The sequence below is a fragment of the Chiloscyllium plagiosum genome, unplaced genomic scaffold (assembly GCF_037043375.1).
Source record: "Chiloscyllium plagiosum isolate Xiang-an unplaced genomic scaffold, Cpla_swu_hap1 HiC_scaffold_33, whole genome shotgun sequence".
Classification (NCBI taxonomy): domain Eukaryota; kingdom Metazoa; phylum Chordata; class Chondrichthyes; order Orectolobiformes; family Hemiscylliidae; genus Chiloscyllium; species Chiloscyllium plagiosum.
Window position 1 is genome coordinate 2605227 of NW_028270171.1, and position 22618 is coordinate 2627844.

Sequence of the window (22618 nt, forward strand, 5' to 3'; positions counted from 1 at the left end):
GTGCTGCATTATGGGAAAACAAATCTTAGCAGGACTTATACACTTAATGGTAAGGTCCTAGGGAGTGTTGCTGAACAAAGAGACCTTGGAGTGCAGGTTCATAGCTCCTTGAAAGTGGAATCACAGGTAGATAGGATAGTGAAGAAGGCGTTTGGTTTGCTTTCCTTTATTGGTCTCACTATTGAGTACAGGAGTTGGGAGGTCATGTAGCAGCTGTACAGGACATTGGTTAGGCCACTGTTGGAATATTTTGTGCAATACTGGTCTCCTTCCTATCGGAAAGATATTGCGAAACTTGAAATGGTTCAGAAAAGATCTACAAGGATGTTGCCAGGGTTGGAGGTTTTGAGCTATAGGGAGTGGTTGAATAGACTGGGGCTATTTTCCCTGGAGCGCCGGAGGCTGAGGGGTGACCTTATAGAAGTTTACAAAATCGTGAGGGGCATGGATAGGGTAAATAGGCAAAGTCTTTTCCCTGGAGTCGGGCAGACCAGAACTAAAGGGGCATAGGTTTAGGGTGAGAGGGGGAAAATATAAGAGAGACATAAGGGACAACTTTTTCACACAGAGGGTGATATGTGTATGGAATGAGCTGCCAGAAGAAGTGGTGGAGGCTGGTACAATTACAACATTTAAGAGGCATCTGGATGTGTATATGAATAGGAAGGGTTTGGAGGGATATGGGCCGGGTGCTGGCAGGTGGGACTAGATTGGGTGGGATGTCTGGCATGGACGGGTTGGACCGAAGGGTTTGTTTCCATGCTGTACATCTCTGTGACTTTATGACTACATATAAAAGTGGCTTGTAAAAGTTTCTATAAGTATGTAAAAAGAAAAAGATTAATTAAAACAAATATAAGTCCTTTATGGTCTGAACCACAAGAATTGATAATGAAAAGCAAGGAAATGGAAGATCTTTTGAACAGTGTCTTTTGTCTGTCTTCACAGGCAGAGACACAAGAAACATCTCAAAAATGTGAGAGAAGCGAGGGACTGTTGGGAAGTAGGAAATTAATCTTAAAATAATAGTGCTTGAGAAAATATTGGGTTACAAATCACACAACAGCAGGTTATAGTCCAAAAACAGGTTTACTTGTAAGCGCTAGCTTTCGAAGTGCTGTTGCTTTATCAGGTGGTTGTAGAGTACCGGCATCTCCAAATTGAGAAAATACTGTCAGTACAAACTGAACCCAGGATCCTGAAGGAGCTGGCCATGGAGCTGGGATGTGTTGGTTATCAACTTCCAAAGTTCTGTCGATTCAATAACATTCCCAGCAGATTGGAGGGTGGTAATACAATCCCCCTTGTTTTAAAAAGGAGGGAGGGAGGGAGAGAGCTGGGAATTAAGAGAGTGCATAACCCGAACATCAGGAATGTGAAAAATGTTGGAGTCGATGGAAAGGATGTAATAACAGCATTCTTTGATAATACTGATGGGATTATACAAAATAAAGACGGATTTATATTGAAGTGGAATCATGTTTGACAGATCCACTGGAGAACCTTGATGATGTAACTCTTGTTTTGTGTCACCTGATACAATGAGTGTGGATCGAGACAGGCTGGCGAGGGAGAAAGCAAAGTCAAACTGTCTTTAGGCTTAGATTTTAGCCACTATTTACTATAAATTAAAATAAATACTGCTGTACAAGGTAATCTTGATACATCAAACTCTGACTTTTTGTTTCATTTGGTAAGGACTAATTTATCTTCTTTACGTCATTATGTTCTCTCAATCTTTCTAGTCTGTTCACACTCCATCCACACTGTGCTGTTTTCACTCAGTAATGTACAGCTTGCAAAATTGTTCCAGGTCCTGAAGCCCTTACACAGCCGTAATCAGTGGGATTGATGAGGGAGGACCAGTGGATGTGGTGTATTTGAATTTTCAGGAAGCTTTTGATAAGCTTCACAGAGGAGCTTAATGAGCAAGTTAAAACCCATGGGATTGGTGGCAAAGCCCTGGAATGGATTGAGAATCGGGTAACAGGCAGGAGACAGAATCCAGGAAGAAATGGGTCATTGTAGAAGTGAGAGGTGGTAACTAATGAGGTACCAGAGGGTCCAGAGCTCATTCCCTGGGTATTTGTGAGAATTATTTGGATAAAGGAATCAACTATAATGCTGACAGCACAAGACCAGGTAGGATTATGAGTGATGAGGAGGAAGTAAAGGGATTTTAAGATGATTTTGACAAGTTGAGTAAATTGACAGATGTAGTTTAATATGGATAAGAGTGAAGCTACACATTTTGATAGGAAAAATGGAATGACTATATTTTTAAAAAGTGATATGTTGGAAAATGTGGATGTACGAAGGGACCTGGGTGTCCGTGTGGAGAATGTGTTGTATTGGAAAAGCACAGCAGGTCAGGCAGCATCTGAGGAGCAGGAGAGTCAACATTTCAGGCAAGAGCCCTTCGTATTTCTGATGAAGGGCTCTTGCCTGAAACATCAATTCTCCAGCATCTGCAGTCTTCATTTTCTCCTGGATGTCCGTGTGCACCAGTCACTGACAGTGAGCATGCAGGGGCAGCAGGCAGACAGGAACACACATTACAGGAGGGTGTGAGTACGGGAGCAGAGATGTTTTACTGCAGCTGTACAGGGCCCTTGGAGAGACCATGCCTGCAGTATTGTGTGCAGTTTTGGTCTCCTTTACTAAGAAAGAATATACTTGCTACAGAAGAATGTAGTGAAACCTCACCAGGCTGATTCCTGAGATGGCATGTTTATCGTATTGGGTCAACTGGGCCTGTATTCACTGGAGTTTTGAGGAATGAGGGAATCTGATTGAAACGGATCAAATTCTGTCAGGGCTGGACAGACTGGAGGCAGCGATGATGTTTCCCCTGTGTAACTGGGGGGGAGGGGTGGGGAATGGGGTTATAGAACAAGGGGCTGCACTCTCAGGATGCAGGATAGACTGCTTCAGACTCAGATGAGGAGAAATGTCTCCATTCTGAAGGTGGTGAGCCTGTAGAATTCTCTCCCACAGCAGGCTATGAACGTCAGGTCACTGAATATGTTTGAGAAAGAAATAGCTAGATTTCTGTAAAATAACAGGATACAGGGAGAATGTGGGAGCATGGTATTGAGATAGAGGATCAGCCATGATCATATTGAATGGTGGAACAGGCTCGATGAGCTGAATGGACTATTCCTGCTCCTAGTTTCTGTGTCTTGATGGAGACTGATCTTTTCAATTTGTAATCTCTCCATTGCACAACAGCTCCAAGCCCATCATCAGTAACTTTGAGAAAGCTATACTCCCCTGAGGCATCAATCGTCCCATTTGTCTGGAGTGAAAACCGAAATTACTGGAGAAATTCAGTAGGTCTGGTAGTATCTGTGGAGAGAAAGCAGAGTTGATGTTTCAGATCCAGTGACCCTTCCTCATAAGGCTGAAGAACATTCTGTTTTGTTTCTGATTTTTGGAATCTGCAGGTTTTTGGTTATTAGTTTGAAATGTCCTGTCTCTGTATCACCCTCCAGAAATTGTACCTCCCTCCCACCATCTCCCCACCATCCAGCGGCGTTTAACTTCCGAGAGTCTCAATTCCCTTCCCAAAGTCCTCAACCTCTCCAGCTCTGTCTGTCTGTTAAAACACTCCGTACAGCCTTCATCTTTGACCCGGTGTCTGGTTGCTCTGGGTCTGATATTCTTTTTTGTGTCTCAGTGTCTGGGTTTGATCTCTGTTCTTGTGAAACACTAGGTTGTTTCTCCACATTGACAAATAATTGGGAAGTGCAACACCTTGATTTCTCTCCCTCATTAACAGGTGTGGACAGTCTGGTTCTGTCAGTTCTCTGTCGGCCTGTTTGTAACTCTCCATCTTACATCATGTGAGAGGCTGGGCCAGGAAATAATTAACGTCATGGCAAATTGAGAAATTCTGAGTCAGAAATTGTGAATGTCCTCAGGTTTACTCTAAAGTTATTTCAGGAAAGTGGGTCGGAGTTAATAAAAACCAATTGCCCACGTGTGCAACTCCCAGTCTTGTTCCTGCGGATGATTCACACAATGTCCATGACAACACTGAGTAAGCAGCAAAACACTGACTGAGGTTAGACTCCACGTCAGACTGTGATTACACAAAGAACAAAGTGGCAAATTCAGAAACAAAGACTGACTGTGACGGCAGACATCAGGCCTGGAAAACAGTGGGTTAGAATAATTTGCTCTTAAAGCATGGGAGAGGGCCATTCATCCTGACCTGATTGTACTAGCTCTTTGGAAAACCCATCCAAGCGGTTCCCTTCTCCAAATGTTCCCCTTATTCACGGCAAATCCTCGGGATACAGAGTAGGCCCATTCAGACTGAGATGAGGGTGGAGGGCACAGCCTGTCCGGGGCAGCCTCCAAGTCTAGTCTGGGGCCAATGGGAGCACTTCCCGAGTCAGGATGCCCTCCACAGTGGGGGTGAGGAGACAGATATTGGGCAGGCCAACATTTCCTGAGTGTTTCTGCTGCCCCCACTCTGGGCTTCCTTACAACTGGAATGAAAGGCAGGCGGGAACGGAGGGAGATGGAAATGGGTGGCATGTCTGTTACTGTCAGTGCCAGTGGGGAGGTGCCCCGAGTGAGTGAGCTGCACAAGGGTTAAGGGTGTCAGGGTTGGGATGGTGACAGCGATGGGGTGGAAGAGTTTGCAGGGAACAGTGAGAAGGAGAGATTTTGAACCTTTCTGGGAGGTGGGTACAGTGGCAGAGAGAGAGAGAAGGGGTGAGGGGGATCAGAGAGGAGATGGTGACACTGACCCTGGCAGAGTGGGGAAGGCCCTAAAGCTCATTCCTAGACAGGTCACGATTCCTCCAGGCAGCTGAGACTACTCTAACCCCAGGGTGGGGAGGGAACCCTCAGCCCAGATCAGGGTCTGGTGTTAGGGCCTCCCGTGCTGCCCCTGGGGAAGACAACGCCCCGTATTTGCACCAGCTCCCTCCCCCCCACGATCTCTGTGTCTCTGCCCACTGTGTGGGTCATTGATACACCCCAGTCTGTAACATCCGGGGTAAATATCAGGAACTGGCCAGGGCAGCTCTGGACTCACAGGGTGTGTCTGGGTACACCATGGGCTTTTAAAGATGGCACAGGAGCAGAGCGTGGTGGTAAATCCCAGATATCCTGGTCAAGGTGAGTTATTCTGGGAATGGCATGTGATGAGGTGGGAATTAGGGTCTTTTTTCCTTTGTGGTTCTTTAACTCAACCTATACAGATTCTACTCTATGTCACTTCTTGCTATTAATATAATTTAATTCCAGGACGAGAGGCCATAGTCTTAGGATAAGGAGAAGCAAATTTAAGACAGAATTGAGGAGAAACGACTTCTCCCAAAGGGCTGTGAATCTGTAGAATTCACTACCCCATAGTGCAGTGGATGCTGGGACAGGGAGTAAATTTAAGGAGGAGTTAGACAGATTTTTAATTGGTAATGGGTTGAAGGGATATGGGGAGAGGGCAGGAAAATGGAGGTGAGGAGCATATCAGCTATGATCGAATGGGGGAGCAGAGGCGATGGGCCAAATGGCCTAATTCCACCCCCTGTATCTTATGAAGTTATGAATGGAATCAGATGTGAGGGATGCTATAGGGCAGGGTGGGTAGTTACTGACCGGAAGTTTTTAAGCAAAATTTACCAGGTTTCATGGATAGAAACTTTCCCAAAAGCTCGATGCACCTCAAATGGAGCCAAAAAAAATGAGATTGAAACCATTGTCCTTATTTCTTGGACTTATTCAAACACATTCAGAATGGAGCATTTTAGGCCCTTTCATCATCTCCTGACATCTTCCTGCTATAATGAAAAGTTATTGATCTGAAATTTAAATCTTTCTCATCCTCAAAAATAACAATGTACATTTATACACAGCAGTGCCTTCAATGTCATAAAGCTGCTCCAAAAGCACTTCACAAACAAAATTTGTCACTGTTCAGAGCAAAATATAGTTGGCTTTAAGTTTAATTTACATTTTTCGTTTTTGTGTTAAAAAGGGGGAGACAATGGTTTCCACAATGTACCCCTCTTTGTGCAGTGAACACCCCTGATTGATGGGGTTAATCTGAGGGCTCACTTGCCTGAGTGTGGAATGATAGCTCAGTAATGCTCCCTGCTGGTGAATGGCTGAATAGCATATTGAGAGATGTGAAGATGGAGTAGCCATTTCATCCCAATCCGTTGATCAGATGTAACTGTGACCTCGTTTGCAGTGTTTAAATTCTAGGTAATTCCTTCCTTCTGCATTTTCCAAGCTGCCTCAGTCAGGATGAAGTGTAGGAATGTGGGATTTGCTGCTGTTCAGCAAGACTGAGAGTCTTTGAGCAGCTAGTTCATGGGAGTGGGCTGAGAGACAAAGGATTTTGACCTGAAATAGGTTTAACAGAGGAATTAGAAACAGAAAATGCTGGAAAATTTTTGTAGGTCAGGTCGCATCCCTGGAAAGTACATTCAGCCGTCTGTGCTGTAATTCCCTACACCAACCTGGTTTTCCCAGGCCACCTGCATATTGCAGTCCCGATGACTATCGCATGACTTTCTGACATGCCTTTTCTATCTCTGATTTATCTTCTTCCTCATATCTCGACTACCGTTAGGAGGCCTGTACACACCTCCCGTCAGGGTCCTTTTTTCCTTTGTGGTTCCTCAACTCTGCCCACACAGATTCTACTCTTTCCAACTCTATATGTCACTTCTTGCTATTGACATAATTTCATTTCTTACTGATAAGTAACCCTGCTTCCTCTGCCCATTGGCCTGTTTTTTCTATAGAACGTAAATCCTTGGATATTTAGTTCCCAGCCCTGATCCTCTTGCAGCCACGTCTCTATAACACCCACAAGATTGAACATGCCAATTTCACTTTGTGCTACAAGCTTATTTATCTTGTTTCATACTCATATACCACATGTATTTAAGATCAATACCCTCAGTGCTACAGTGACTGCCTCCTCCCCAGTTGTTCCTATTGCTGTTCCTGAAGTTAGATTCCTGACTCTTTCCATACTCTGTCCAATTACTTGTTCTGGAAACTTTAAAAACTTCTGCTGCTCCCCCTTAATGTTTTTCATAATTTTCCAAGCAACTGCTGCCCCCAATACCTCCCCACCATGACCCCAGCTCCCCATGACCCCAGCTGCCCATGACCCCAGCTCCCCATGACTCCAGCTCCCCATGTCCCTCCGAAACCCCCATGTTCCCCAGCCCCCCGTATCCCCAATATCCCACTGATACGCCCGATGTCTCCTGACGCCCCTCCCCCCCCACCATTGAACTGAAATGAATTCACGTTATTGTCACGTGTACTCAATGAGTGCAGTGAAAAGTTTATAAGTCACCACTTGTTGTACGAGGATACCTAGGTACAGAATCTGATACAAACCTCAAAAATAAAGACACAAAGTTAAAACGTTAAACATGACAGTCCTTCTCACTGAGGAGTAGAAAAATGAAGAAACACAATCTGTGACAGTGTGGCCACACTGGGCTCACACTCCCAACAACAGCTCTGGCTCAACCTTCACCTCACTACCCTCACTGACCCCACCCCCCTCAGCAACCCTGCCCCCTCACCGCCCTGCCCCATCATTGACCCCAGCCCCCACACTGATCCCACCCCCCTCATTGACCCCACCCCCCTCAGCAACCCTGCCCCCTCACTGCCCTGCCCCATCACTGACCCCAACCCCCACACTGATCCCACCCCCCTCATTGACCCCACCCTCCCACACTGACCCCACCCCCTCACTGACACCAGCCCCCTCAGCGACCCCACCCCCCTCACTGACCCCGCTCCCTCACCAACCCCACCTCTCACTGACCCCAACCCTCACCGACCCTGCCCCCTCACTGACCCCACCCCCCCACTGACACCAGCCCCCTCAGCGACCCCACCCCCCTCACTGACCCCGTTCCCTCACCAACCCCACCCCTCACTGACCCCAAACCTCACCGACTCTGCCCCCTCACTGACCCCCGCCCCTCACTGACCCTGCCCCCTCCCCGACCCTGCCCCCTCACCGACCCCGCCCCCTCACCAACCCCCCCTCGCCACCCTCCTGTCACCGACCCCCTCCTCACTGACCCTGCCCCCAGACTGAACCTTACCCCCTCCTCCTCCCCGCCACCAACATCCCCCAGGCTGCCTGCTCCCACTGCCCTCATTCTGCGACTGGCCAGGCCTCTGGTCCCAGCCTAATTCACGTGGTTCCTGATCCATTGGAACAGCCCCCACCTTCCCCAGTCCTGGGGCCTGTGTCTCACCAATTTGAACCTGTGTCTCACCTTATTCCTCTTTGAGCCACACATTTACCTCTTTAGCCTCACTAACCTCGTGCCCATTAGCTCATCCAAGATGATTATTTTGGGTCTGCTTCTTAGTTTAGGTCCGATCTGCTAATATTCCCACATCAGAATCTCCTTCCTCTTTCTCCCGATATTGTTGGTTCTCAGGATGGACTTTGACGACTGGATCTTTCCCCTCCCACTCCAAGTTCCTCTGCAGCCCAGATGAGAAATCCCGAACCTGGGGACCAGACAGGCAACACAGCCTTAGGGACTCTCAATCCTGGCTTCAGAGGACAGTGTCAATTCCCCTGACTATACTACCCCCCATTACAGCTACATTTCTCTTTTCTCTACCCTCCCCTGCCCAAATGGCTCCCTTTCCCACGGTACAGTCACTTACTGATGACATCAAAGTCCATGGGGACACAGTGATGAGTTAGCTGTGAGGGAGAGGATCAGTCATGAGGCAATGATGTCATGACTTGTTATCTAGAGACCCAAGAAATTCCCTGAGAACCTGGGTTCAAATCCCAACATGGCATTAAGGCCTACCTGGTCACTGATGCCCTTTAGAGAGAGAAATCTGCCTTCCTTACCTGGTCTGGCCTACATGTGACTCTAGACCCACAGCAATGGGGTTGACAGCAAAAGCTGTTGTCTAGTTCCTCCTTCAAACAAGTCCTGAACTCCAAAAAAATGTTATGAATGAATTTTATTAGGAAACAAGTTATTCTAAAACAATACAATCTCAAATCCTGTGTGGCCCCTTTAAGTTTACAATATTTCCCAAGTCTCTTGTAGATTTGCACAGCCCCTCTCTGTCTCTCTCTCTCTCTTTCTCCCATTCTCTCTCTTGCTCTCTATATATCTCTCTCTTTCTATCACTCTGTGTGTGTCTCTCTCTCTGTCTGTCTGTCTCTCTCTCTCTTTCTCTCTGTCTCTGTGTGTGTCTCTCTGTCTGTCTCTCTCTGTCTCCCTGTCTCTATCTCTTTCTGTCACTCTCTCTCTGTCTCTGTCTCTCTCTCTTCCTGTCTCTCTCTGTCTTTGTTTGTCTGTCTGTCTCTCTCTCCCCATGTTTCTGTCTCTGTCTCTGTCTCTCTCTGTGTCTCTGTCTCTCTCTGTTTCTGTCTGTCTGTCTCTCTCTCTCTGTCTGTGTCTGTGTCTGTATGTCTCTCTCTCTCTCTCTCACCCTGTCTCTCTCTGGATGGTGAACGGGTCTCTGCCTTTGGCCTTGTTTGTCTCCTCAGAAGGTCCAAGAGAGTGGTCAGCTGGGAAACCCTGTTTTTATACTGTTTTAGATAGCTTTCTGGAACTGTCTGTAGTTTTGACCAATTAGGGAGACTCAGTTTGAAACAGTGTCAATCATTTGTGTAGCAGGAGCCAGTGCCTTTCTGTGTGGGCTCTTCTTTGTTTTGTGGGTAAGTTGTTGGGGGATGGTCTATTCAGGATAACTGTCACCTTTTACATCGTGCTGATATCATTAACACCTGCCTGCTGTGTTTGCATTGTGTCTGGTGTACGGGTTTTCTGATTTCAGTGTTTTACTTGGCCAATGTACCCAGCATCCCTTGGCCAAGTTAACAATCTTATCTGTGTTTTATCAGCCAGGAGACTGCTACAGGGCCCTCCGACGTGGCTGAGTGAGCACGTCAGTATTAACCACTTTAAAAATCTTAAAAACAGGAATAAAACCAGACAGACCACCTGGCATTAACTAAGGCACCAGAAAAGACAATATCGAACACAGCCCTGGAGACCCCACATTTGTGCTGAGTGGTGCTGATTTGGAAATATATCCTTCCTTGTCCAGTACTTCCCGGGAGCATAGAAACTATGCCATGTTCTTTGCAGCCTGCAACACATTATCGATAAGGATGAGCATCTCGCCAAGACATTCCCCATGCCTCCACTTCTCACCTTTAAACAACCTCAAACAGACCATTGCTCACAGCAAACTGTCCAGCCTTCAGGACAACTTGGACCACAACACCATACAACCCTGTCATGGCAACCACTGCAAGACATAACAGAGTGTCGACACAGATACCACCATTGCACGAAGGGACACCACCCACCGTGTACGCGGCAGGTACTCATGTGACTCAGCCAACGTTTTCTATCTCATACGCTGCAGGCAAGGATGCCCTGAGGCATGGTACATTGGTGAGACCAAGCAGATGCTATGGCAACAGATGAATGGACATTGCATAACAAATCGCCAGGCAGGGATGTTCCCTCCCAGTTGGGGAACACTTCAGTGGTCCAGGACGTTCGGCCTCGGACCTTCGGGTGACCATCCTCCAAGGTGGACTTCGGGACAGGCAACAACGAAAAGCGACCGAGCAGAGGCTGATAGCCAAGTTCGGTACCCAAAGGGTGGGCCTCAACCACGACCTTGGGTTCATGTCACACTACAGGTGACCACCATTGCACTATACACTCTGTCTCACATGCACACACTTACATACTCACACACTCACGCAGACCATCTCTCATACACACTCTGTCAGACACACATGCACTCACACCAATGCACACACCCTCTCACAGGGTTATACTCCATCACACACACACTCACACACACACTCTCTCTCTCTCTCCCTCTCTCCCAGTCACTCTCTCACGTGCACACACACATACATATAAGTCTATGGGGTGAATTTGCATTAGCAGAATTATATTTGCAGATACATTCAATTTTGTTCAAAAAGCACACAATCTGCAGATTTTATTTTGGTCTCTAACCAAGTTTATTCCACTGTGAAGCCTCTTCAAAGCATGCCCACGTTGAAGACGCTCTCTGCCTCCCTCAGACGAGCACTCACTGAATCCCTTTTTCACTGCCACAACACCGTGACCTCCTCTGCCCTCCAGCTCCTCCCAGTAATCAACCAGGTCGTAGCCTCTGTCTGTCTCCACTTATCCCACCTCACCACCCTGTCCCCACCACCCCCTTTATCTGCAGCTCCCCCCCACCCACCCCCAGACCTGAAGAAGGGTTATACCTGAAATGTTGACTTCTCCCCCTCCTGATGCTGCCTGGCTTGCTGTGTTCTTCCAGCCTCCTGCCTGTCTACACAATCTGTCGGCAGTTGATATTTTTGAAAATCCATGTGATATTTATATATTCTGATTTGGAAATAGAATGAAATGAAATCTGACTCAAGAACGGAATACAGACAGACTCTAAGCTCACACCTTTAATGCGTTGTCTGAGCTGTGATGTCACTTTGTTTTATAAAACCTTGTTATCTCAAGAATGTGACTTAAAAGAAATTTTGGGATTTACATATTAATGAACCGAACCTGTAACCCATTTGGATGGGTATATGAATAGGGAGGGTTTGGAGGGATATGGGCCGGGTGCTGGCAGGTGGGACTAGATTGGGTTGGGATACCTGGTCGGCATGGACGGGTTGGAGCGAAGGGTCTGTTTCCATGCTGTACATCTCTATGACACTGTGATCTTTTACTATAAATTCTGTGTCCTATTATCTTGCCCTAGTTACCTGACAAAGAAACAGCGCTCCAAAAGCTAGTGCTTCCCTATAAACCTATTGGACTATAACCTGGTGTTGTGTGATTTTTAACTTTGTCTACCCCAGTCCAGCACCAGCTCCTCCACATCATTGAAATATATCGTCATTCCTTCACTGTTGCTGGGTCAGACTCCTGGCATTCCCTCTTGAATGGCATTGTAGGTCACCTACAGCACATGGACTGCAATAAGAAGGCAGGTTCTCACCAAGAGATGGGTAATAAATGATGACCAGCCAGTGACACCCACATCTCTGAATGAATTTTAGAAGGATCTGGAATTGGCGTGTGTGCGCTGACTGTGGAGGACAGCACAGTGGAAAGAAGATAATGGGGGTGGGGAGCATTACATGAGGGGTTGAATGGCCTTCTGTGTTTCTGTGTTGAAGACTGGGAGGAGATTTGATCAAGAGGTTTCTGGCCAGAGGACATTGGGAGAAACTGTTCCCATTGATGGAAAGATCAGCAAATAGAGGTTTAAGATGATTGGCTAAAGGGTCAATACCAGCCTGAGGAAAAAGACCATTTCAATGCAATGATTGGTTCACATGGAGAAGGTCTGAGAGTGTGGTGGAGGTGGTTCATACTCCTATAGCGTGGAAACAGACCTTTTAGTCCAACTCATCCATGCCAACCCAAACTAAACCAGCCGCACTTAACTGCATTTGGCCCACGGTTGTTGTGTCAGAGGCTGAAGGGTGACCTGATCGAGGTTTATAAAATCATCAGGGGCATGGCTGGGGTAAATAGAGTCCCCAGCGGACTGGTGGGAAACAGTAAAAGGGAACATCAAGAGGTTCTTCATCCTCAAAGGTGTTCAGGAGGCGAGAGACAGGCGGGGAAAACTGTCCCAGTTCCAGGAAAGTATGCAGAACCTGCTCCTGCTGCAGACGATGGGGGTGGATGTCACGGAGGACCTCAAGGAGGTGAAGGGCCAGCAAGCCTCGCTCTTTGCTTCGGAGGCCTCCAAGATAATCTTCCGGTCCAGGGTCCGCTCGGTGGAGCAGGACGAGACGTGCTCACGTTTCTTCTTCCAGAAGGTGCACAAAGAGAGCTCTGTGCTCAGCAGCCTGAAGGAAGAAGATGGCTCGCTAACGTCATCTCAGGCTGACGTCATGAGGATCAGTAAATCCTTCTATGCCAGTCTGTATGACGCGAAGCCGACCGACAGCACGGCCTCCCAGTCGTCCTGTCCTCTATCACGGAGGTCTTAGACGACAGAATACGGGAGAGGCTGGACCAGCCGCTATCTCTGGACGAGCTGACCAAGGCCGTCGAGTCCTTCGAAAAGAATAAAACTCCCGGAAGCGACAGCTTACCGGTCGAGCTCTATTCTGCTCTGTGGGACTTGATTGGCCAGGACCTGCTGGAGGTGTATGTCAGTATGCTTCGGGCAGGTACCATGAGTGAATCCATGAGGAAAGGCATCATCACCCTCGTCTACAAGCGGAAGGGGGAGAGGGAGGAAATTAGAAATTGGAGACCAATCTCACTATTGAATGCGGATTACAAAATTCTGTCAAAGGTCATCGCCAACCGGGTCAGGTCTGCTCTTGGGTCGGTGATTCACCCTGACCAAACCTGTGCTGTGCCGGGCAAGAAGATCGCTGAGAGTCTCGCACTCCTCAGGGATACGATCGCCTACGTGCAGGACAGAGGGTTGGACACCTGCCTGATCAGCCTGGACCAGGAGAAAGCCTTTGACAGGATATCACACACGTATATGAGAGATGTTCTCTCCAAAATGGGCTTTGAGGAAGGAATCTGCAATTGGATCAGACTGCTCTACACCAACATTGTCAATGCAGTCTCAATCAATGGGTGGGAATCAGATAGCTTCCCAGTCAGATCTGGAGTCAGGCAGGGCTGCCTTCTCTCTCCTGCCTTGTTTGTGTGCTGCATAGAGCCATTTGCCGAGTCCATCAGGAAGGATGCGAGCCTGAGAGGGGTGACTATTCCTGGCAGCGGGGGCCTGCAGGTTAAGGCCTCCCTGTACATGGATGACGTCGCCATTTTCTGCTCGGATCCGCTGTCTGTGCGCAGACTCATGTGCATTTGTGACCAGTTCTAACGGGCCTCGGAGGCCAAGGTGAACCGAGGCAAGTGCGAGGCCATGCTCTTCGGGAACTGGGCCGACCAATCCTCGATCCCCTTCACCGTCAGGACCGACCACCTGAAGGTGCTGGGTATTTGGTTCGGGGGGGCTGGGCCGTGTGCCAAGTCTTGGGAGGAGCGTATCAGCAAAGTGAGGCAGAAACTGGGCAGATGGAAGCTACGGTCGCTCTCCATCGCGGGAAAAAACCTGGTCATCAGGTGTGAGGCACTGTCATTGCTATTATACGTGGCACAGGTCTGGCCTATTCCCAGAACCTGTGCCGCTGCAGTCACCCGGGCCATCTTCCAGTTCATATGGAGGTCAAAGATGGACCGGGTCCGAAGGGACTCGCTGTACAAAGATCTGGGCAACGGGGGAAAAAATACACCCAATGCCGCCCTCACCCTGATGGCCACCTTTGTGTGTGGCTGCATCAAGCTGTGCGTGGATCCCCGGTACGCAAACACCAAGTGTCACTACGTACTGAGGTTCTACCTGTCCCCGGTGTTGCGAAGGATGGGCCTGGCCTCGCTGCCGCGGAATGCTCCGAGTAGTTGGACCGTTCCGTATCACCTGTCCTTCGTGGAGAAATTTATGAAGAGAAACACCTTTGACCACAAGTCCATCAGGAGGTGGTCAGCACATAGTGTCCTTGAGACCCTTTGGGAAAAGGAGAAGGCGGATCCTATCGAGCGGTTCCCTGAGCAGACTGTCAAAGTCATTTGGCAGAATGCCTCATCGCCAGAACTTTCCAACAAGCACCAAGACATGGCTTGGCTGGTGGTGAGAAGGGCTCTGCCTGTGAGATCCTTTATGCATGCCCGGAATCTCAGCCACACCGCACGCTGCCCTCGAAGCGGCTGCGGGGTGGACGAGACTGTCACACACCTCCTTCTGGAATGTGCCTACGCAGAGGAAGTCTGGAGAGGAATGCAGTGGTGTTTGTCGAGGTTCGTCCCGAGCAGCGCCGTGACGCGGGACTCCGAGCTCTACGGCCTGTTCCCCGGGACGCACACCGAGACGCACATCAACTGTGCCTGGAGGATCATCAACTCGGTGAAGGACGCTCTCTGGGCGGTCCGAAACCTGTTGATCTTCCAGCTGAAGGAGTTGACCCCGACTGAGTGTTGCAGACTGGCACATTCCATGGTCCAGGACTACGTGTTGAGGGACGCGCTGAAGCTTGGGGCAGCTGCTGCCAAGGCGCGGTGGGGAAAGACCACTGTGTAAAGTCTGCCTGCCTAACGAAGAACAGGGGGCCCATGCAGTCATTTGGGCTCCGCTGACGCCTCAGCTAATTATATGGGCATATGATCAAAAAATGTACAGACCTGTGAAAAAATGATACGTTTTGATCTCTGTATGTACATGTTTACGTATGTATGGCATGACCAACTGTATAGACCATCAAATTATTTTATGAATACAGTATATTTTTGAAATAAAAAAAAATGGCTGGGGTAAATAGATAAGGTCTTTTCCCCGGGGTAGGGGAGTCCAGAATTAGGGGCATAGTTAAAAATCACACAACACTAAGTTATAGTCCAACAGGTTTATTTGGAAGCCCCTGTTGGATTATAATCTAGTGTTGTGTGATTTTTAACTTAGTCCACCCCAGTCCAACACTATCCACCACATCTAGGTGGCACAGGTTTGAGGTGAGAGGGGAAGGATATAAAAGGGACTTAAGGGACAACTTTTTCACTCAGAGGGTAGTGTGTCAATGGAATGAGCTGCCAGAGGAAGTGGTGGAGGCCGGTACAATTACAGCATTTAAAAGGCATCTGGATGGGTATATGAATGGGAAGGGTTGAGAGAGATATGAGCCAAATGCTGGCAAATATGACTAGATTAATTTAGGATATCTGGTTGGCATGGACGGGTTGGACCGAACGGTCTGTTTCCATGCTGTACATTTCTGTGACTCTATGTTAATGGTGAAATGGCAAGGGGGAAGGACAGCTCATTCTCCCCGTGTCTGCGTCGGTTTCCTCCAGGTGCTCCGGTTTCCTCCCACAGTCCAAAGATGTGCTGGTCAGGTGAATTGGCCATGCTAAATTGTCCCGTAGTGTTAGGTGAAGGGGTAAGTGTAGTGGGTTGCGCTTCGGCGAGTCGGTGTGGACTTGTTGGGCCGAAGGGCCTGTTTCCACACTGTAGGTAATCTAATCTAATCAATGAGATGGAGTGGCACTGGGCTCAGAATAATCCTGAGAACTGCCACATTCTCAACGATGAACAGAGCCCAATAACAGAAACGACATGCAGTAACTGCTGCGGAGTGGGTCCTCTTCCAAGGACAGCTCATTCCCATGGAGTGAGACCCTTCCTGAATGTAACATCAGAAAGATAGGATGGAGTTGTAATCAGAACAGCATGCAGTGAGAAAGTAAAGATAGAGAGAAGGAGAGGGGAGAGAGAGGGAGGGGGGAGGAGAGAGCAGGACAGGGAGAGAGCGAGAGAGAAAGAATGGGGAGAGAGATAGTGGGGGGAAGAGAAATGGAGAGAAAGAGATGACAGGGAGAGAGACAGGCACGGGGGAGAGAGAGGGAGAGTGAGAAAGAGGGATAGTGGGTGGGGAGAAGGAGAGAGAGAAAGAGAGGGTGAGAGATGGGGGGGCAGAAAAATAGAGAGAGGAAGGGGGAGAGAGGGAAAGTGAGAGAGGAAGGGAAAAAATAGAGACAGGGAGAAATAGGGAGGGAGATAGTAGGAAAGAGAGTGACAGATGGAGGAGGAGGGGAAAGGGAGATTGTAATCTGTTGCAGTGACTCCCCAGTGGGTAAATGATGTAGGCTGATCATTCGCCCAGGATACAGTACAACAAAGAAAGGAAACACAACAACCAGTTTGTACATAGTATGATCCCAATAAGCAATGAGGTATTTGTGACTGCTTTGTGATGTTCCCTGAGGGAGGCTGGGAGGAATTTTCCACTCGGAATATCAGTCTCCATTTGAGATGGTCTAGACTGTCCCTGGGTGTGGACATAGATTCCTGATGAAGGGCCTTTGTTCGAAACGTCAATTTTCCTGCTCCTCAGATGCTGCCTGGCCTGCTGTGCTTTTCCAGCACCACTCTAATTTAGAAATAGATTACTGCTGAGGCTGCTTGATCACTGAAAAAGCCTCTTCAACGTCTGTGACATCCTTTTATTGCCATCTCTACAAAGCAGCTCTCTAGTGTGGTGTCTAAACTCTCCTTCTCTCTCCTCAAATGCCCCCGTTCTGGCCTGGGCTGTTCTCCCTTCCCAATGACCGTGTGACACCTCCTCCCATTCTGCGTCACACTGTGCAGTCTGTGCTGCGAGTCACAGGGTTCACTCACATCCAGCTCCATGTCGAGTGAAGCAGCAATAGACACAGACGCGAGCCTGACCTTGCTCTGGTCTTGGAGCCCAGCTCACTGCCAGCTGTGATGATAGCAATGACACACCTGTGTGCTCATATACACCTGCTATTTCACTCAGGGTGACAGTGTCAACAGCTCTGCAGCTGCTCTGAAAACGCCTGTGACTAAGTCCCACACAGACCTTTGCACCGAACCCCACATCCTGACAGCCCCTCACTGTCTCAGTACATCAGTAGCATGGGCCTTCACACCTTCCCGGGCAGTCACCGTTTCGCTGCTGAACGCTGGGACTTAGTTACATGGGAACAGAATCCCAGTAGAGGCTGCAAGTATCCAGTCAAATCCCTGAGTGAATGTGAGAGAGGAAGTGCATTTGTGAGAGAGAGAGAATGTGTGTGATTGAGAGAATGAGTGTGAGCGAGTGAGTGTGAGAAAGTGTGTGTGACTGAGTGTGTCTGTGTGTATATGTGTGTGTATGAGTGAGTGCATGTGTGTGAATATAAGTGAATTGAGCGTGACAGTGTGTCTGTGTGAGTGTGAATGTATATCAGTGAACGTGAGAGAGTATGAGAATGTGTGTGAGAATACATGAGTGTATGTGTGAGAGTGTAGGTGTGTGTATGTGTCTGAGTGTAAGTGTGTATCAGCATGTGTGTCTGTGAGTCTACATGTATCTATAAGTGTGAGCGAGTGTGTATCTGTGTGAATGTGAGTGTGCATATGTGCTGTGACACTATTCAGGGTTTCACCATGAAGGTGGAAGCTGATTTTAGCCCAGAAACACCCTCAGGCTTTTCCAACTGAGGATAATTGCAATTGAGTAGCGAGACCAATATCAAATTGAACAGCAGATACATTTGAGGGGCTGATTAGCCATTGCCTTGTATTTTTGGGAGCAGGAACTCTGGCTGCAATAAAGTCCATGGGAGCTGGCGAATGTCTGTCTGGCTACACACTGAGGGATGGCCTCTGTTTCCAGAGAGTATGGCTGTGTTCTGCATTCAGTGAATAACTGACTGAAGTATCCTCTCACTGACAGTCAAATTGGGGATCACTTCTTCACTCACACATTTTATATTTAACAAATATCACAGCACTCAGATTGTAAAGAGAATGCTGGAATATCCATTATAGCGCATTAAAGAGAGGCTCTCATTCAAAGTGAGTGGTGCGCAGTCAGAAGGTCAGTGCTGAGGGAGTGCCGCACTGTCAAAGGGTCAGTTTCTGGATCAGTGGTGCTGGAAGAGCACAGCAATTCAGGCAGCATCCGAGGACAGGCAAAATCGACGTTTCGGGCAAAAGCCCTTCATCAGGAATAAAGGCAGAGAGCCTGAAGCATGGAGAGATAAGCTAGAGGAGGGTGGGGGTGGGAGAGAGTGGCATAGAGTACAATAGGTCAGTGGGGAAGGAGATGAAGGTGATAGGTCAGGGAGGAGAGGGTGGAGTGGATAGGTGGAAAAGGAGCTGGGCAGGTCGGACAAGTCCGGACAGGTCAGGGGATCGAGTTTCTGGAGGTTAGAAGCTAGGATGAGGTGGGGGAAGGGGAAATGAGGAAACTGTTAAAATCCACATTGATGCCCTGGGGTTGAAGTGTTCCGAGGCGGAAGATGAGGCGTTCTTCCTCCAGGCGTCTGTTGGTGAGGGAGCGGCGGTGGAGGAGGCCCAGCACCTCCATATCCTCGGCAGAGTGGGAGGGGGAGTTGAAATGTTGAGCCACTGGGCGATGTGGTTGATTGGTGCGGGTGTCTCGGAGATGTTCCCTAAAGCGCTCTGCTAGGAGGCGTCCAGTCTCCCCAATGTAGAGGAGACCGCATCGGGAGCAACGGATACAATAGATGATATTAGTGGATGTGCAGGTAAAACTTTGATGGATGTGGAAAGCTCCTTTGGGGCCTTGGATGGAGGTGAGGGAGGAGGTGTGGGCGCAGGTTTTACAGTTCCTGCGGTGGCAGGGGAAAGTGCCAGGATGGGAGGGTGGGTCGTAGGGGGGCGTGGACCTGACCAGGTAGTCACGGAGGGAACGGTCTTTGCGGAAGGCGGAGAGGGGTGGGGAGGGAAATATATCCCTGGTGGTGGGGTCTGTTTGGAGGTGGCGGAAATGTCGGCGGATGATTTGGTTTATGCGAAGGTTGGTAGGGTGGAAGGTGAGCACCAGGGGCGTTCTGTCCTTGTTGCGGTTGGAGGGGTTGGGTCTGAGGGCGGAGGTGCGGGATGTGGATGAGATGCGTTGGAGGGCATCTTTAACCACGTGGGAAGGGAAATTGCGGTCTCTAAAGAAGGAGGCCATCTGGTGTGTTCTATGGTGGAACCGCTCCTCCTGGGAGCAGATACGGCGGAGGCGGAGGAATTGGGAATACGGGATGGCATTTTTGCAAGAGGTAGGGTGGGAAGAGGTGTAATCCAGGTAGCTGTGGGAGTCGGTGGGTTTGTAGAAGATGTCAGTGTCAAGTCGGTCGTCACTGATGGAGATGGAGAGGTCCAGGAAGGGGAGGGAGGTGTCAGAGATGGTCCAGGTAAATTTAAGGTCAGGGTGGAATGTGTTGGTGAAGTTGATGAATTGCTCAACCTCCTCGCGGGAGCACGAGGTGGCGCCAATGCAGTCATCAATGTAGCGGAGGAAGAGGTGGGGAGTGGTGCCGGTGTAATTACGGAAGATCAACTGCTCTACGTAGCCAACAAAGAGACAGGCATAGCTGGGGCCCATACGTGTGCCCATGGCTACCCCTTTGGTCTGGAGGAAGTGGGAGGATTCAAAGGGTCAGTGCTGAGGGAGTGCTGCACTGTCAAAGGGTCAGTGCTGAGGGAGTGCTGCACTGTCAAAGGGTCAGTGCTGAGGGAGTGCTGCACTGTCGGAGGGTCAGTGCTGAGGGAGTGCCGCACTGTCGGAGGGTCAGTGCTGAGGGAGTGGGCACTGTCGGAGGGTCAGTGCTGAGGGAGTGCTGCACTGTCGGAGGGTCAGTGCTGAGGGAGTGTAGCACTGTCGGAGGGTCAGTGCTGCGGGAGTGCCGCACTGTCAGAGGGTCAGTGCTGAGGAAGTGCTGCACTGTTGGAGGGTCAGTGCTGAGGGAGTGCCGCACTGTCGGAGGGTCAGTGCTGAGGGAGCACTGCAGTGTTTTTAAAGCAAAGACATATTTTTGAACAGTAAAGGAATTAAGGGTTATGGTGAGAGGGCGAGTAATGGCCTACTCCTGCTCCTGGTTTTCATGTTCTTAAGCTTTGTGACAGATTCTGAGCTGATGAAAGACATTGTATAAATGGAGTACCTTTACATTCCTCAGCCCAGGACATTCTAATTCTTTTGTCTGCCAATGAAATTCTGTTTGAGGTCCCATCATTTTTGTAAAGTTGGAAATACAGCAATCAGTTTGCAAACAGCCAGCTCTCACCGATAACGATGTGATAATGACCAAGTAATTTGTTTGGCTGATGTTGAAATTATATTGACCACAGGATGTCTAGATGAACACATATGCTGTTTGGTTTATTAAATGGCTTTAAATATCCAATCCGAATGATTCTGTGTCTTTGTGAGGAGAATGAACTCACCGGATTCAAGGTGGAAAATGTGGGGGATTTCTGCTCAGCTTTGTCTATCATGTAAACAGGGCAAATTCGAGCCTCAACAGTCCCAGCTTTACACCAGGGTAATCATTCACATGTTCATGAACTCCTCCCCTTTGTAACTGTCATTACAAACTGTGTCAGACACTCTTTATAAAGACCAGCATCTGAACTGAGTATAAATACAAGTGCTCTTGGCTACCTGCCCTAGACTCAGTAGATCGTGAGAGGTAAGTGATTTTTCATCTTGTTTGCTGAATTACCTGGAGAAATGTACTGAACAGATTAATATGGCACAGCTCTGTGGAATGTGGTAACGAGTTAACAATGAAATCTTCCCAACAGGATTTAGATCCAAACTGTTCATCATGTTCTTCAGCAGAAGGGATTTATCTGAAGGGTTTATACTTCTCAATTAATTTTTTGTTTATGTCTCTCATGGGACATGGGTGTTACTGACTGGGTCAGCATTTATTGTTCATCCCTAGTTGTCCCCTTGAGGAGGTGGGAATGAGCTGCCTTCTTGGACTGCTGCAGTCCATGTGCTGTAGGTAGACCCACAGTGCCCTCAGGGAGGGAATTCCAGGATTCTGACCCAGTGACATTGAAGGAATGGCAATGTATTTCCAAGTCAGGATGGTGAGTGGATTGGAGGGGAACTTGCAGGGGGTGGTGTTCCCATGTTTCTGCTGCCCTTGTCCTTCGAGAAGGAAGTGGTCATGGATTTGGAAGGATCTTCAGATCTTCGGAGAATTTCTGCAATGCATCTTTAAGATGGTACACCCTGCTGCTGCTGAGTGTCGGTGGTGGAGAGAGGGGATAGTACACCCTGCTGCTACTGAGTGTCGGTGGTGGAGGGAGGGGATAGTACACACTGCTGCTGCTGAGTGTCGGTGGTGGAGGGAGGGGATAGTACACACTGCTGCTGCTGAGTGTCGGTGGTGGAGGGAGGGGATAGTACACACTGCTGCTGCTGAGTGTCGGTGGTGGAGGGAGGGGATAGTACACACTGCTACTACTGAGTGTCGGTCGTGGAGGGAGGGGATAGTATACCCTGCTGCTACTGAGTGTCGGTGGTGGAGGGAGGGGATAGTACACCCTGCTGCTACTGAGTGTCAGTGGTGGAGGGAGGGGATAGTACACATTGCTGCTACTGAGTGTCGGTGTTGGAGGGAGGGGATAGTACACACTGCTGCTACTGAGTGTCGGTGGTGGAGGGAGGGGATGTTTGTGGATGTGGTATCAATCAAGTGGTCTGCTTTGTCCTGGATGGTTTCAAGCTTCTTGAGTGTTGTTGGAGCTGCCCGCATCCAGGCAAGTGGGGGGTATTCCCTCACCTGGACTTGTGCCTTATAGATAGTGGACAGGCTTTGGCGAGTCTGGAGGAATATTACCTGCCACAATATTCCGAGCCTTTTACCCACTTTTGCAGCTACTGTGTTTATGTGGTGAGTCCTGTTGCGTTTCTGGCCAATGGTAACCCCCACGATGTTGATAGTGGAGGATTCAGTGATGGTACCAACGTTGAATGTCAAGGGGTAGTGATTAGATTATCTCTTGTTGGAGATAGTCATTGCCTGGATTTGTGTGGAGTGAATGTTACTTGCCATTTGTCAGCCCAAGCCTGGATATTGTCAGAACTTGCTGCATTTGAACATGGACTGCTTCAGTATTTTAATTACAGAAACACAGGATTACTCAGAATCTCACTGATGATGAGGAGTTCATTGCAGCTTTGTGTTCCCTGTGAGATTCATGGAAACTGCAGTGAGGTCTGAGGGAGAGTGTGAAAGTAACT

General features: G+C 48.7%; 1 protein-coding gene across 4 annotated transcripts in view; it reads left to right on the forward strand.

The window, feature by feature from the left end:
- Positions 1-22618, forward strand: part of LOC122542087 (oncomodulin-like) — a 75131-nt gene that overhangs the window by 37810 nt on the left and 14703 nt on the right. The window contains exon 1 of one of the 4 annotated variants that reach the window (XM_087978073.1): positions 21032-21050. The exons of the other annotated variants lie outside the window; for them this stretch is intronic. The gene's annotated coding sequence lies outside the window, so the exon portion shown is untranslated. Of the gene's footprint in view, positions 1-21031; positions 21051-22618 lie in introns of those variants that run through there. 4 annotated transcript variants of the gene reach the window in all.